The sequence below is a fragment of the Mastomys coucha genome, unplaced genomic scaffold, assembly GCF_008632895.1.
Source record: "Mastomys coucha isolate ucsf_1 unplaced genomic scaffold, UCSF_Mcou_1 pScaffold16, whole genome shotgun sequence".
In the NCBI taxonomy this organism is placed as follows: domain Eukaryota; kingdom Metazoa; phylum Chordata; class Mammalia; order Rodentia; family Muridae; genus Mastomys; species Mastomys coucha.
In genome coordinates, this window is record NW_022196898.1 from 105,885,419 (window position 1) to 105,897,960 (window position 12,542).

Here is a 12,542-nt window from a genome sequence, read left to right on the forward strand (position 1 = left end):
TTTTTTTTTTTGTCTGCAGTGTCTACTCTCAAAAATTTCAGGCAAATTTTCCTTTTTATTCTTTTCTTGTTATTCTTGAGTAATTGTCCTTTACAGAAGTTTAAATAATTTTGTTCATATGCCTGTCTTTGTACTCATTAAAACTTTGGTAATTAAAATGATATAAAATGTGCATATTTCCTTGAGAAAGTGGATTGGCTTTCACGTATTTATTTATTTATTTATTTATTTATTTATTTATTTATTTATTGTTACTCTTCTGTCTTACATACCTTATTGACTCTTTATGATTTTTTGTTTGTTTATTTGCTTCTTCATCACATAGGTAAGGTAGAAAAAATTGAATATACCTGAAGCATGAATAACATATTAGATTTATCTTGGTGATTCAATTACCTTTATTAAATAACACAGATATTCTAGAGTTTAATATGATCATCACTTATCATTACAGTGTAACTAAAGGCTAGGTTTTTTTTTATTAGATATTTTCTTTATTTACATTTCAAATGATATCTCCTTTCCTGGTTTCCCCTCCAGAAACAAACAAACAAACAAACAAACAAACAAACAAAAAACATGCTCTCTTCCTCTTCCCCCTGCTCACCAACCCACCCTCTCCCACTTCTTGGTCCTGGCATTCCCCTACACTGGGCATGGAACCTTCACAGGACCAAGGGCCTCTCCTCCCATTGATGAACAACCAGGCCATCCTCTGCTACATTGGCAGCTGGAGCCATGAGTCCCACCATGTGTAGTCTTTGGTTGGTGGTTTAGTACCTGGGAGGGAGCTCTGAGGGTACTAGTTAGTTCATATTGTTGTTCATCCGAAGGGGCTGCAAACCCTTTTGCTTCTTGGGTCCTTTCTCTAGCTCCTTCATTGGGGACCCTGTGCTCAGTCTAATGGATAGCTGTGAGCCTTTACTTCTGTATTAGTTGGGCACTGTATTAATTAGGAGACAGCTATATCAGGCTCCTGTCAGCCAGCACTTGCTGACATCCACAATAGTCTCTGGGTTTGGTGATTGAATATGGGAAGGATTCCCAGATGCGGCAGTCTCTGGATTGTCTTTCCTTCAGTCTCTGCTCCATAGTTTGTCTCTGCAACTCTTTCCATGGATATTTTGTTCCCCCTTTTAAGAAGGAACAAAGTATCCACACTTTGGTCTTCTTTCTTCTTGAGTTTCTTGTTGTGGATTGTATTTTGGGTATTCTGAGTTTCTGGGCTAATATCCACTTATCAGTGAGTGCATACCATGTGTGTTCTTTTGTGAATGGATTACTTCACTTAGAATGATATCCTCCAGATCCATCCATTTGCCTAAGAATTTCATAAATTCATTGTTTTTAATAGCTGAGTAGTACTCCATATTTTCTGTATCCATTCCTCTGTTGAGGGACATCTGGGTTGTTTCCAGTTTCTGGCTATTCTAAATAAGGCTGCTATGAGCATTTTAAACTCTACATTTTGTTCACCTCCTGGTCCACCCTCCAACTGTTTCTTTTCTTTTCCTTTCTTTTCTTTTTTCATCTCCCCTTCTTTCTTTCTTCCCTTTCTTTCTTTCTTTCTTTCTTTCTTTCTTTCTTTCTTTCTTTCTTTCTTTCTTTTTTCTTTCTTTTTCTCTCTCTCTCTTTCTTTTTTTTTTTAAAGATTTATTTATTATTATATCTAAGTACACTGTAGCTGTCTTTAGACACACCAGAAGAGGGTGTCAGATCTCATTATGGGTGGTTGTGAGCCATCATGTGGTTGCTGGGGTTTGAACTCAGGACCTTCAGAAGAGCAGTCAGTGCTCTTACCCACTGAGCCATCTCACCAGCCCTTCTTTCTTTCTTTCTTTCTTTCTTTCTTTCTTTCTTTCCTTCTTTCTTTCTTTCTTTCTTTCTTTCTTTCTTTCTTTCTTTCTTTCTTTCTTCCTTCCTCCCTTCCTTCTTTCCTTCCTTCCTCCCTTTCTCTCTGTCTCTCTGTCTCTCTGTCTCTGTCTCTCTCTCTCTCTCCCTCTCTCTCTCTCTCTTTCTTTCTTTCTTTCTTTCTTTCTTTCTTTCTTTCTTTCTTTCTTTCTTTTGGTCATGGTCCCACTATGTAGTTTGGAGTTCACTATGTAGACCAGGCTGGCCTCCAACTCATAGCAACTCCCCTGCTTCTGGCTTTAGAGTGCTGGGATTAAAGATGTGCACCACCACACCAAGCTGGAAAGCTGATAATTTTTTTCATGCCCAAACATATCTTTTTCTACTTGTTCTGATTCTGTTTTGTGACTTTTGAGTTCTCTTTATTAAACTCTTGATGACTTTGCTATTTTTAATAAAATGCACTCTTGTTAAATTTTTATATGTTTTCTCTTAAAGTGAACAAAAATATGTACCTGCTTTACCACATCACCCTTTACTTTGTTGTAAATGCAGTGTCTTGGAATTTTATGTCATCAGTGAATTCTGTATTTTTCTCTTTGGCTGTCTATTCCAGTTAAGTGTTCTTAATTTTGCTTGCCTTTCTTTTTACAAAATTAAAATTTCACTAAATCATCCAAGAGAAATTCAGATTGGAAAGACAATAGCAGAACACACTGTCTGGATCTTTATTTTAAATGGTTTGCTTTGGAGATTTTTGTTATCATTCATTTGTTTTATAGTGTTGGGACTTGAATTAGTCATATATTAGGAATTTGCACTGATCAATGTGCTCTTTTCTTGACAAAATCAGTGCAAGCAATTCTTTTTTTTTGATTTTTTTATTAGATATTTTCTTTATTTACATGTCATATGATTTCTCCTTTCCCATTTTCCCCTCCAAACAAACTAAACAATTCTTAAAAATAACAGAACACTGCTAATTATTAAATGTGTGTGTTCTCTGTGACACCACTATTCTCAGACCTTTAATTTTCTAGATTAAACTAAATTTATTATGAACTTTATTACTTTCAGTGATTTAAAAAATATTGAATTAAAAATGTCTTACATCTGTAGTGGTGACTAGTAATATAAGGAAAGAGAAAAAGGTAAGTGAATGGGGTCGGGGGAGATTAAGAAAAAGCTTTACAAGGAATGTGAATGTAGTGTGGGAAGATAGGCTGATATACCCATTCTATTCTTGTGCAGGAGACATAAGTGTATTAAGAGAACTCCCTCAAGTCTGACATATGTATGCTACTATACTTGGTAATAGAGCAATCAGAGACAGGATATTCAAACTTCAAATGCACACACATCTCTTAGTCATTAGATATGGGAGAAGGGGCATTGCATGTCTTCTGGTATGACAGAATAAGAAATATATGAGATGAATAATGTTATAATCAGGTTTTAATGGATAACCTCAATATGATGATGAGGACATGATGAATAAAACTATTATCCCAGACCTTGAAAAGATGACTGGCTAAAACCAAACACATTCCCAAGAGGCAGGGAATATCGTAGATTCAAAGACTGAAGACATCAGGCCTAAATGAAACATATAAACTTATTAGATTAAAAATAAAAAAGCCAAAATGTATTTGGGGACAATTTGAGTATATATTGAACACTTTGGAGATAATACAAATTTTCTTAGGTTCAATAATGTTGCTATGGTAATAATAAAAATTGTATTTATTTCAAGAGGGTCATGTGAATCATTTAAATACTTCAGGACTTAATGTTCATATTGAAGAGAGAAAAAGCTAATGTGGCTGACTGTTGAGAATGAGAGAATGCCAGGTAAATGATACATGAACACTTATTTTTCACATATTTGAAATTTTTGAAAATTTAGAAAAGAATCACTGCCACAATGTCTCTTTTTGTTGCCATTCAGCCATGTAACTTAATTAAATTATCATTTTTTTCTATAGTGATGAGAACTGGATATTTAGAAAGAGTAAATAATAAGAATAAACTGATAATGAGAAATGAAGTAAATAGGCAGAAAGAATTCAAACAACTGATCCAGATTTTCTACTTGAGCCAATAATTCTAACCTTGAAAAACTTGTCCAGAATTAAACACATACAAAGTTACACATGACTGCTTCTAAAAGCAAAGGGAATTTAGAAAAGCTTAACTTGAAGCCATGGAGGATTGCTTAAATGAATATGTAATGCACTTTAAATAGAATATTATCCAGCCATTAAAATGATATTACAGATGGATAATAATAAGATATTTGGTATTCAACACGCTGGCCAAATGAGGTGCGTGGTGTTTAGTGCTCCCCAAACAGAAAGGACCAAAACAACAGCATTTCCATTTAAAGTTTCTAAATGGGGGCACTGGAGAGCAATAACAACTGAGACCAGAAGGATGATACCACTATCATCCAGCTCTGGCTACATGGAGAAGGGAGTAGCCCTGCTAACACTACTCAACTACCCATTGTGATTACCTCAGAGACAGTGGTGAGGTCCTGTGGGAGAAATTAAACTAAAGGCTCCCTACAAGTTCCTGTTAGCATTGTGGATACCTGCTAAGGTCTCCCTCCATCCCTGAGTACAGACTCAGCAATGGCCTAGACTTCACATGGCTGTACTATTTTCAAGGGAGCCCATGAAATGTCTCTTTCTTATGATCAAGATATTATGTGCTTGTCCCTCTCCAATCTCTCTGCTCTTAAGATATTCTGCAGATATTGTGCCATATTCCCACATAGCCATTCCTGGGCTGGGCCTGTAGCTCTCTTATCCTGAGCAGAACTGGCTGGAAGCACATCTCCCTTGTTTGGATAGTTACTGTGTTCTTGGCATGCAAATCCAGGAAACAAGCTATAGCTGGGATATGCATGACCAAGCAATGTCCTGTTATTCAAGGAACTACAACAGTGTTGTGTCCTGCTCTCCAGGGTTATAATCACATTCACTCCCTAGTTGGATTGACCTATTGTGGCAAACCCCAACACCATAGTTAGTGGGAGAATTGCATCTACCACATAGAGGTGTTAACCTGCCTCATATCACAGGTACCATAGTAGTTCTCAAGCACCATAAGTTTTGTGCCCTAGAACCATGGTACCTCTGTGCTTTCCTGAAGCCAGGTAAGATCTAACATCAATATAGATGTCCTCAGTTAAATCTCATGCTATTAAAGCCATATTAACCTTGTGACTATCTCCACAAGCTCCTGCAGCCCAGGTCAGTAAGCACCACATATACTCTTTACACAGGAGACAACTAGTTGCACAGAGATTACACTATTGCATCCAAATGAAACCCAAATGAACTGAGATCATGCATGCCCTCAAGTAACCCAATAGCCCTTCTAACAATATGAATTTCCCCTGTAAAACTACTGAATATGGCAGGAGGAAGCTGTTCCACTAGACACTGACACAGCAACTTCAGAAACAATAAGCCACAGGGAGCCTGACCACCAGATCCTGAAGGAGAAGACTTAAAACAGTAATAGTACAAAGACATCTCAGGATGCAAGAGAAATCAAACAGATGATCTAATGAAATAAGCAAAATCATGATCTAAATGAGAAATTCAATAGATATATCACACAGACTGAAGTCTGATGCTGAAGAACTCAGTGAATACGTATTAAGTAAAGTACAACTGAGAACTTTAATTGAAGACTAAAGCAGGCAGGCGGAAAGAAGCTTCTGGATTTGAAGAATCATCTTTTAAAACAATACAAGTGAGTGTGAGAACTAGGAAGAATGAGGGAATCTACAGAACTTGCAAAATACCCATAAGTGAACAATTTTACATGATGGGAATTCCAGAGGGGGAAGAGAGAGAGAGAGTGAAGCACAGAAAGCTTATTTAAAAGATTCTTATTTTTTATTTATTTTATTGTTTTACTTTTGAAGTTAGGCCCTATATAATTTGGGTCAATCTAGAACTGACTGTATAGCTCACGCTGGTCCCAAGTTCACAGTGCTTCTGTCTCTGCCTTTTGAATGTTGGGGTATTCAGAAACAGGAAGATAAAAGGTTTCAGGGTAGATTCCACCAAAAGAGGTTCTTTCTCAGATATAATCAGCAACAACAACAACAAAAAACAAAACAAAACAAAACAAAAAAACAAACCAAATCAAGCAAGTTAAAAAATGGAGGTACTGAAAGAAAACTGTTTAGTAACAAATCAGCAAGTCTCCATTATACTGTTAGCAGATTCTTCATGTCAGAAGAAAATGGGTCAAAGTGTGGGAAGAAGACTCCTGATAGCCAAGAACGCCATACCTAACAAATCTTTCTTCCAGAAATGAAAGAGAAAAAGCCTTCTCAGTCAAGCAGAAGTGGAGAAATTCATAATCACCAGACCAGCATCAGCAGATTCCTAGAAAAGTATGTTTCAACTGGAAGTAAAGATTATTATACCCAAGAAAATACTTGAAAATGTAACACCCAAAGGTAGAGGTAAATCCATAATTGAATCAAATTTAAAATGCTCCATTACCTTAAGGGTCTTTCAAATTTCCAGCATATACATTAAAAGTAAAAATGCTAGAAAATAATTGCTACAATACATAAAAGATTGGGAGAGGGAAGGTAAACAATGCCTATATATAATCAAAACCATTATTAGTTTAAAATAGTCTAGAGTTCTATAAGATTGCTTCTGTAAGGTTTTTCAAATACAAAGCAAGAAATGACACAAGATTAAAAAACAAGTTAGAAAAAAGCTATTCAAGCATGCCACAACAGAAAAAAACAAAACAATACAAAACAAAACACACCAAATCATGAAGTTTAAAAACAAAAGGGTAATAATAAGACCAGAAGATCCACAGATCAACAAGAAAACAACATAATGCCCAAGTGAGACTCCTTAATAATAATCCAGAATGAAAAGGAATTCCACCTGCCAGAGAAACAAATGTAATCTTAAGTGACCAGAAAGGAGATCCAACCACATTATTCACATAGGAGAGTGAGTTTAGTTTTAAGATTGCACATAGAGTAAACACAAAGGGATGTGAGTCCTTTCACATAATTAAAAAAATATCACAAAAACAACACAAGTAAAATAGAGAAAATCAGAAGCTGTTATGAGAGATAGAATTCGTCATTATGATAAGAAGTCCACTTTATCATGAGGACCTAACAAATTCATATATAAACATCTATCTATCTATCTATCTATCTATCTATCTATCTATCTATCTATCTATCTATCCTATCTATCTATCTATCTATCTATCTATCTATCTATCTATCTATCTATCTATCTACACATATAATTTGACACCAGTGCCTCTAGACATGTAAAGCAAATGTTCATAGATAGAAAGGCTAAATTAAGTAGACTATATTAAGAATAAGGGCCCTCAGTATTACTTTTAACAACAGTTAGAATAATAGAGAAAATAATATTAAAATGTTGGATTTAAACTGCATTCTATACCAAAAGGGACTCAAGAGACATATACAGAACTTTCCATCTAAGAACAAAAACAAAACAATCCCCACTTCAAAACAAACTAACAACAACAACAAAAAAACCAAAAACCAACCAACCAAACAAACAAAAAACTATCCAAACAAACAAGCAAACACAAACCTAAGTCCACCAATAAATAACAACAAACCATCTCTGAAGCAGAAAACACATTTACTATTGTACAAGGAACATACTTCAGTTAGGTCACCGACACTATCTTGAGTTTCAACAAACTCAAGGATGAAATAATGTATAGTATCGTTTCTGAAAATTGTAGCATGAAGCTACAAGTCAAAAGACGGACTCCTGGGAAATCCACTGGTATGTGGAAACTAAGTAGAATTTTTGAATACCTTGTGATCAAAGAAGAAATAAAAGGAAAGCTTTGAAATATCTCTAGAAAAACAAATGTTGATATGGAAGTCAAAATTCATGAGCTATACAAGAAGTCCTAAGATGAAATTTTATAGAAACAGATGCTCACACTTAAAAAGAGTAAAGACACCAAATGAATGGCTTGAAGGAGCTTGGAAAGAATTGACTAAAGCTGAAACCAGTAGAAGTAAAGATATAGTAAAAACCAAAACATAAACAAACCAAATAAAGAATAAAAAATGGCACAGAATTAAATTTAACAAAACTGAGTTGATTCTTTGGAAAACACAATTGAAAAGACCTTAGCTAGAGTATTTTAAAAGTATATATAGATGATACAAAATTAGAGGTGAAAGTAGAGGCATTATAACAAATGCTTTAGAGATAAAAGGCATCATGAGGGAGACTATTAGGAACAATTGTATACCAAGAAGCCAGTTAACTTAGAAATGGATTCATTCCTAGAAAAAAATAACCTGTCCAAACTGAATTAGGAACAGGCAGAAATCCTAAGCAGACAGACTATTAGCTACTTTCTTTGTTGCTATGATCAAATGCCTGACAAAAAGCCACTTAAGGGAGGAAGGGCTTTTTTTGGCTTAGTGTTTTAGAGTGTTGTATACCATCAGGGAAAGTATGAGGGCAAGAATTTGTTCATATCTGAGGGGATTCACAGAGACATTGGCACAAGAGGGGCAGAGCTATAATCTTCAAAGTCTGTTCCCCGCAATCTGTCTCCTCTAGTAGGTAGTACCACTCTTAAAAGCTACAATAGCCTCCTCAAACAACTTTACCAGCTGGGAACAAATGTCCAAACACATGAGTCTTTGGGGAGCATTTTACATCTAAACCCATAAGAACAACACAGGAGAGATTAAAGGAATAATTTTAAAAGCTGCTAACAACAACAACAACAACAACAACGTTAGTACCAGAGAACTTGATACATGAAAATTTCCAAACAACCAATGAAATAGTGCTTAATACTTCTTAAAACCTTAAAAAAATACAGCTAGAAGAAATAAGTCCAAAATTATGCAGAAAGGCCATTAACACCATGACATGAACTAAGGCAAAAACCACAGAGAAGGAAACCATAGGTCATTAACTTGGAAGAACATACAAAACATAGCTGGCAAGACAGTTTAATTGGGTAAAGTACATATCATGGAAGCATGAGGATTCTGAGTGGAGTGGCTAGAACTTACAATAATTAGTCAAGTGCCTAGTGCTAGGGATGTGGAAACTAGAGATTCCAAGGACTCACTGTCAGCTGACTTAACTCAATTTTTGACCTCCAGATTCAATGAAAGACTATGTCTTAAAAAATTTAGGAAGATAGCTGATGCCAATCTCTAGCCTTTACACTCATGCACATACACTAAGAAACCAAATTTCACAACATCAAAAAGATCCTACATCCTAGTCAGAAGAACCTACCCCTCATGTAAAGCCATTTACAAACATGTTCAACAATCAATGGAATACTTCGCACTTGTAGAATGAGTAACAGAACACTACTGTTACAGAATGAGCACAATCATTCCTACTGATGCAGAAAACCATTTGCCAAAGGTTAGCATAATTTCTCAAAACTCTCAAAGATTCCTGCTACTAATATGCTTTTCCTGTTATTATTAAACATATATAACAATCACTTTTGGAGCAGATCTCTGTAGATCCATGAAGTTGTACTGTCTTGTAGTGATGCTATATAGACAAGCAGATGACTTAGTCTTAACAATGATCCTATAAGAATTCCTAAAATTATATCTGTGATTATTAAGCTCTTTTTAGTGGGACTGCTATTAGGTCCTTTTCTGATAGTCAAAACTGCAATGAGAACTCTGCCAGTCTCCCAAGTGTCACCAGTTAATTGCTCTTAGACGGTAAACCAGACTTTCTCCTACTCAGAGCACATTCCAAGAGGTTGAAAAATAATTAACCAAAGGTCATAAAAAGAAAACTAAGGGTTTATTATAGCACAGGAGATAAAATATTGACTGGGTTTATGTATATAAAACTTCACTAATAACTTAATTATGGTTTTCAACTTATGGTGAACCTGTGGAGCTGTGACAGGTGATAGATGTTTAGCTAGATAATTACTTCTAATGGATATGCTTGTAAACATTCTCTGTTCTATTTCAATTTATGATCTTATTTTGTGTGTGAACTTTTGATGAACTTTTTAACATGTGATCATGTATTCTGAAAGGTCTTTAAGTGCTGAGGACAAAGAAGATTCAGAACTGAGCTGAGAAGAACTGAGCTGAGAAGAACTGAGCTGTGAGAGGGAACTAAGCTGAGAAGAAGGTTTTTTGTTTGGTTGATTTTGTTTTTTGTTTCTTATATTTATTTATTTATTTATTTATTTTTGACAGGGTTTTTCTGTGTAGCCCTGGCTGTCCTGGAACTCACTCTGTAGACTAGGCTGGCCTCAAACTCAGAAATCTGCCTGCCTCTGCCTACCAAGTGCTAGGATTAAAGGCGTGTGCCACACAGCCTGGTGAGAAGTAGTTTTTAGACAGAACACTCTTTAGACAGAACTGAACTCAAGAAGAACTTAGAAGTATAGGCATAGCTTTGGGAGAAATGCATTGAGAGTAAGCATTGTTGTGACTTCAGAGAAGGAGAGTGCAAGATTAGAAGGAGAATGCAGAGTAAAATAACTTAGAAACTATAGGTAACAATAAAAATAACCCCCAAAAAACTATGAGAGCAATTTGCAGAATGCAGAGGGAAAGAGGAAAAAGGAAGAAACTGTAGAGAGCAGAAGGAGCAGGCAGGCTTCTTACCAGGAGACAGAACAAGTCTTTTCTTAATAATAAGGAAGGCTTTGTCTTATGAAAAGGAACAAAGCTTTTTTCTTACAAACGTGGATTTAAGTTCATTTAGCATTAAAAGGGGAGAAGCTTTTTCTTTCTCTACACAATAAAGATTGGATCTCATTTTTCATCCAGAGTGAGTGAGTTCTTTCTGCACCAGTGCTTGGTTTTTTGCTCTATATGAATAGGTAAGTATGGATGTGTGTGTGAGTATGTAATTGTGAGAATGCATGCAAGCTGGGTTCAACTGGTTTGAATGGAAATGCATAAATGCACATTTGCAAATCTGTATATAATTTATGTGAGTTTATGCATATTTGCCTATGTAAAAGTTTTGCAAGCATTAGTCTCTTCTCCTTGTTCTAGAAGTTTATTGCTCCAAACTTCCCCCTAGCCTGACAAACAAGAGGCATCAGGATAAAAGGGAAAAGGCTCTAGCAATTAATCCTTTACTTTATCTCCAGCTGTTTGTTTTAGGATGAGGTGCTAAGTGCCAGAGACTGCAGTTTCTGACCTCAGTGGAACACAGAAGGCAGGTCAGCTATAGTAGCATAGTAACTTAGACTTAGATAAGTAAATGTTTTATTATTATACAGCAACCCTAAACATCTCATTAAGACATAGCCTTACCCTCCTCCAATGCTCTTCTCCCCCTCCACCCTCCACCCCACTGCCTAAAGAAGAACCAAAGCCCCAAATGCCCAAGATACAATTCACAGACCGCATGAAGCTCAAGAAGAAGGAAGACCAGAGTTAAGGATGGGTAGAAATGTTGTAAACATAGTGCTCATGTGTGAAATTCTCAAAAAATAAATAAAAACAAGATTATAGAGTTCTTTTTAAAAAAAGGAAGACCAAAGTGTGGGTGCTTAGGTCCTTAGAAGGAGTAACAAAATACTCACAGGGACAAATACGGTGACAAAGTATGGAGCAGACTGAAGGAAAGGCCATCCAGAGACTGCCCTGCCTGGGGATCCATCCCATAGAGAGTCACTAAATGCAGACACTATTGTGGATGCCAAGAAGTGCATGCTGACAGGAGCCTGATATAGCTGTCTCCTGAGAGGCTCTGCCAGAGCCTGACAAATACAGAGGTGGTTGCTAGCACCCAACCATTGAGCTGATCAGTGTTCTCAATGGAGGCATTAGAGAAACGACTGAAGGAGCTGAAAGGGTTTGCAACCCCACAGGAAGAACAACAATATCAACCAACCAGAGCTCCCAGGGTCTAAACCACCAACTAAGGAGTAAATATGGAGGGACCCCTGCCTTGGCCCTGTGGGTTACCAGGTGGCTATGGTGACTCATAACTATGAGTCTGGGACAGTGAATAAAGAGACATGTGGGGGTTCTTTCCGGTCTGTCTGGGCTGGTGTCCAGAGCAGACCTTGGGCACAAGCTCCACAGCCAGTCCCACAACAACAAGAGGAAGCTCCACTCCTAGGCACTCTGACACACCCAGGATCAGAGGTGAGGAGGAACCAACATCTGTCCCAACACTGGGAGTAACTGGGGCCAGCGGGACCAGGCACACAGGAACTCTCCCAGTCCAGTGGCTCAGGTTCCATCTGGTCTGTCTGGGCTGGTGTCCTGAGAAGACCTTGGGCGCAAGCTCAGCAGCCAGTCCCACAACACCCAGAGAAAGCCCCATGGTACTCTAAAAAGCCCAGGATCACAGGACCCCAAAATCACAGGATCACAGAGACAGCTTGACTCTGTGGAGTTCTGACAGAATCAAGATCACAGGAAGGACAAGCTCCAATCAGATTTAGCAAGGGCAGGTAGCACTAGAGATAACACGATGGTAGGCAGCAAACGTAAGAAAATAAACAACACAAACCAAGGTCACTTGGCATCATCAGAACCCAAATCTCCCACCATAGCAAGTCCTGGACACAACATCACAACAGAAAAGCAAGATTCAGATATAAAATCACTTCTCATGATGATGATACAGAACTTTAAGAAAGACATA

The 12,542-nt window shown here is 37.0% G+C and overlaps 1 protein-coding gene across 15 annotated transcripts in view; it reads right to left on the reverse strand.

Moving 5' to 3' along the window:
- Positions 1-12,542, reverse strand: part of Lrrc7 (leucine rich repeat containing 7) — a 483,929-nt gene that overhangs the window by 281,191 nt on the left and 190,196 nt on the right. The window lies entirely within an intron of this gene.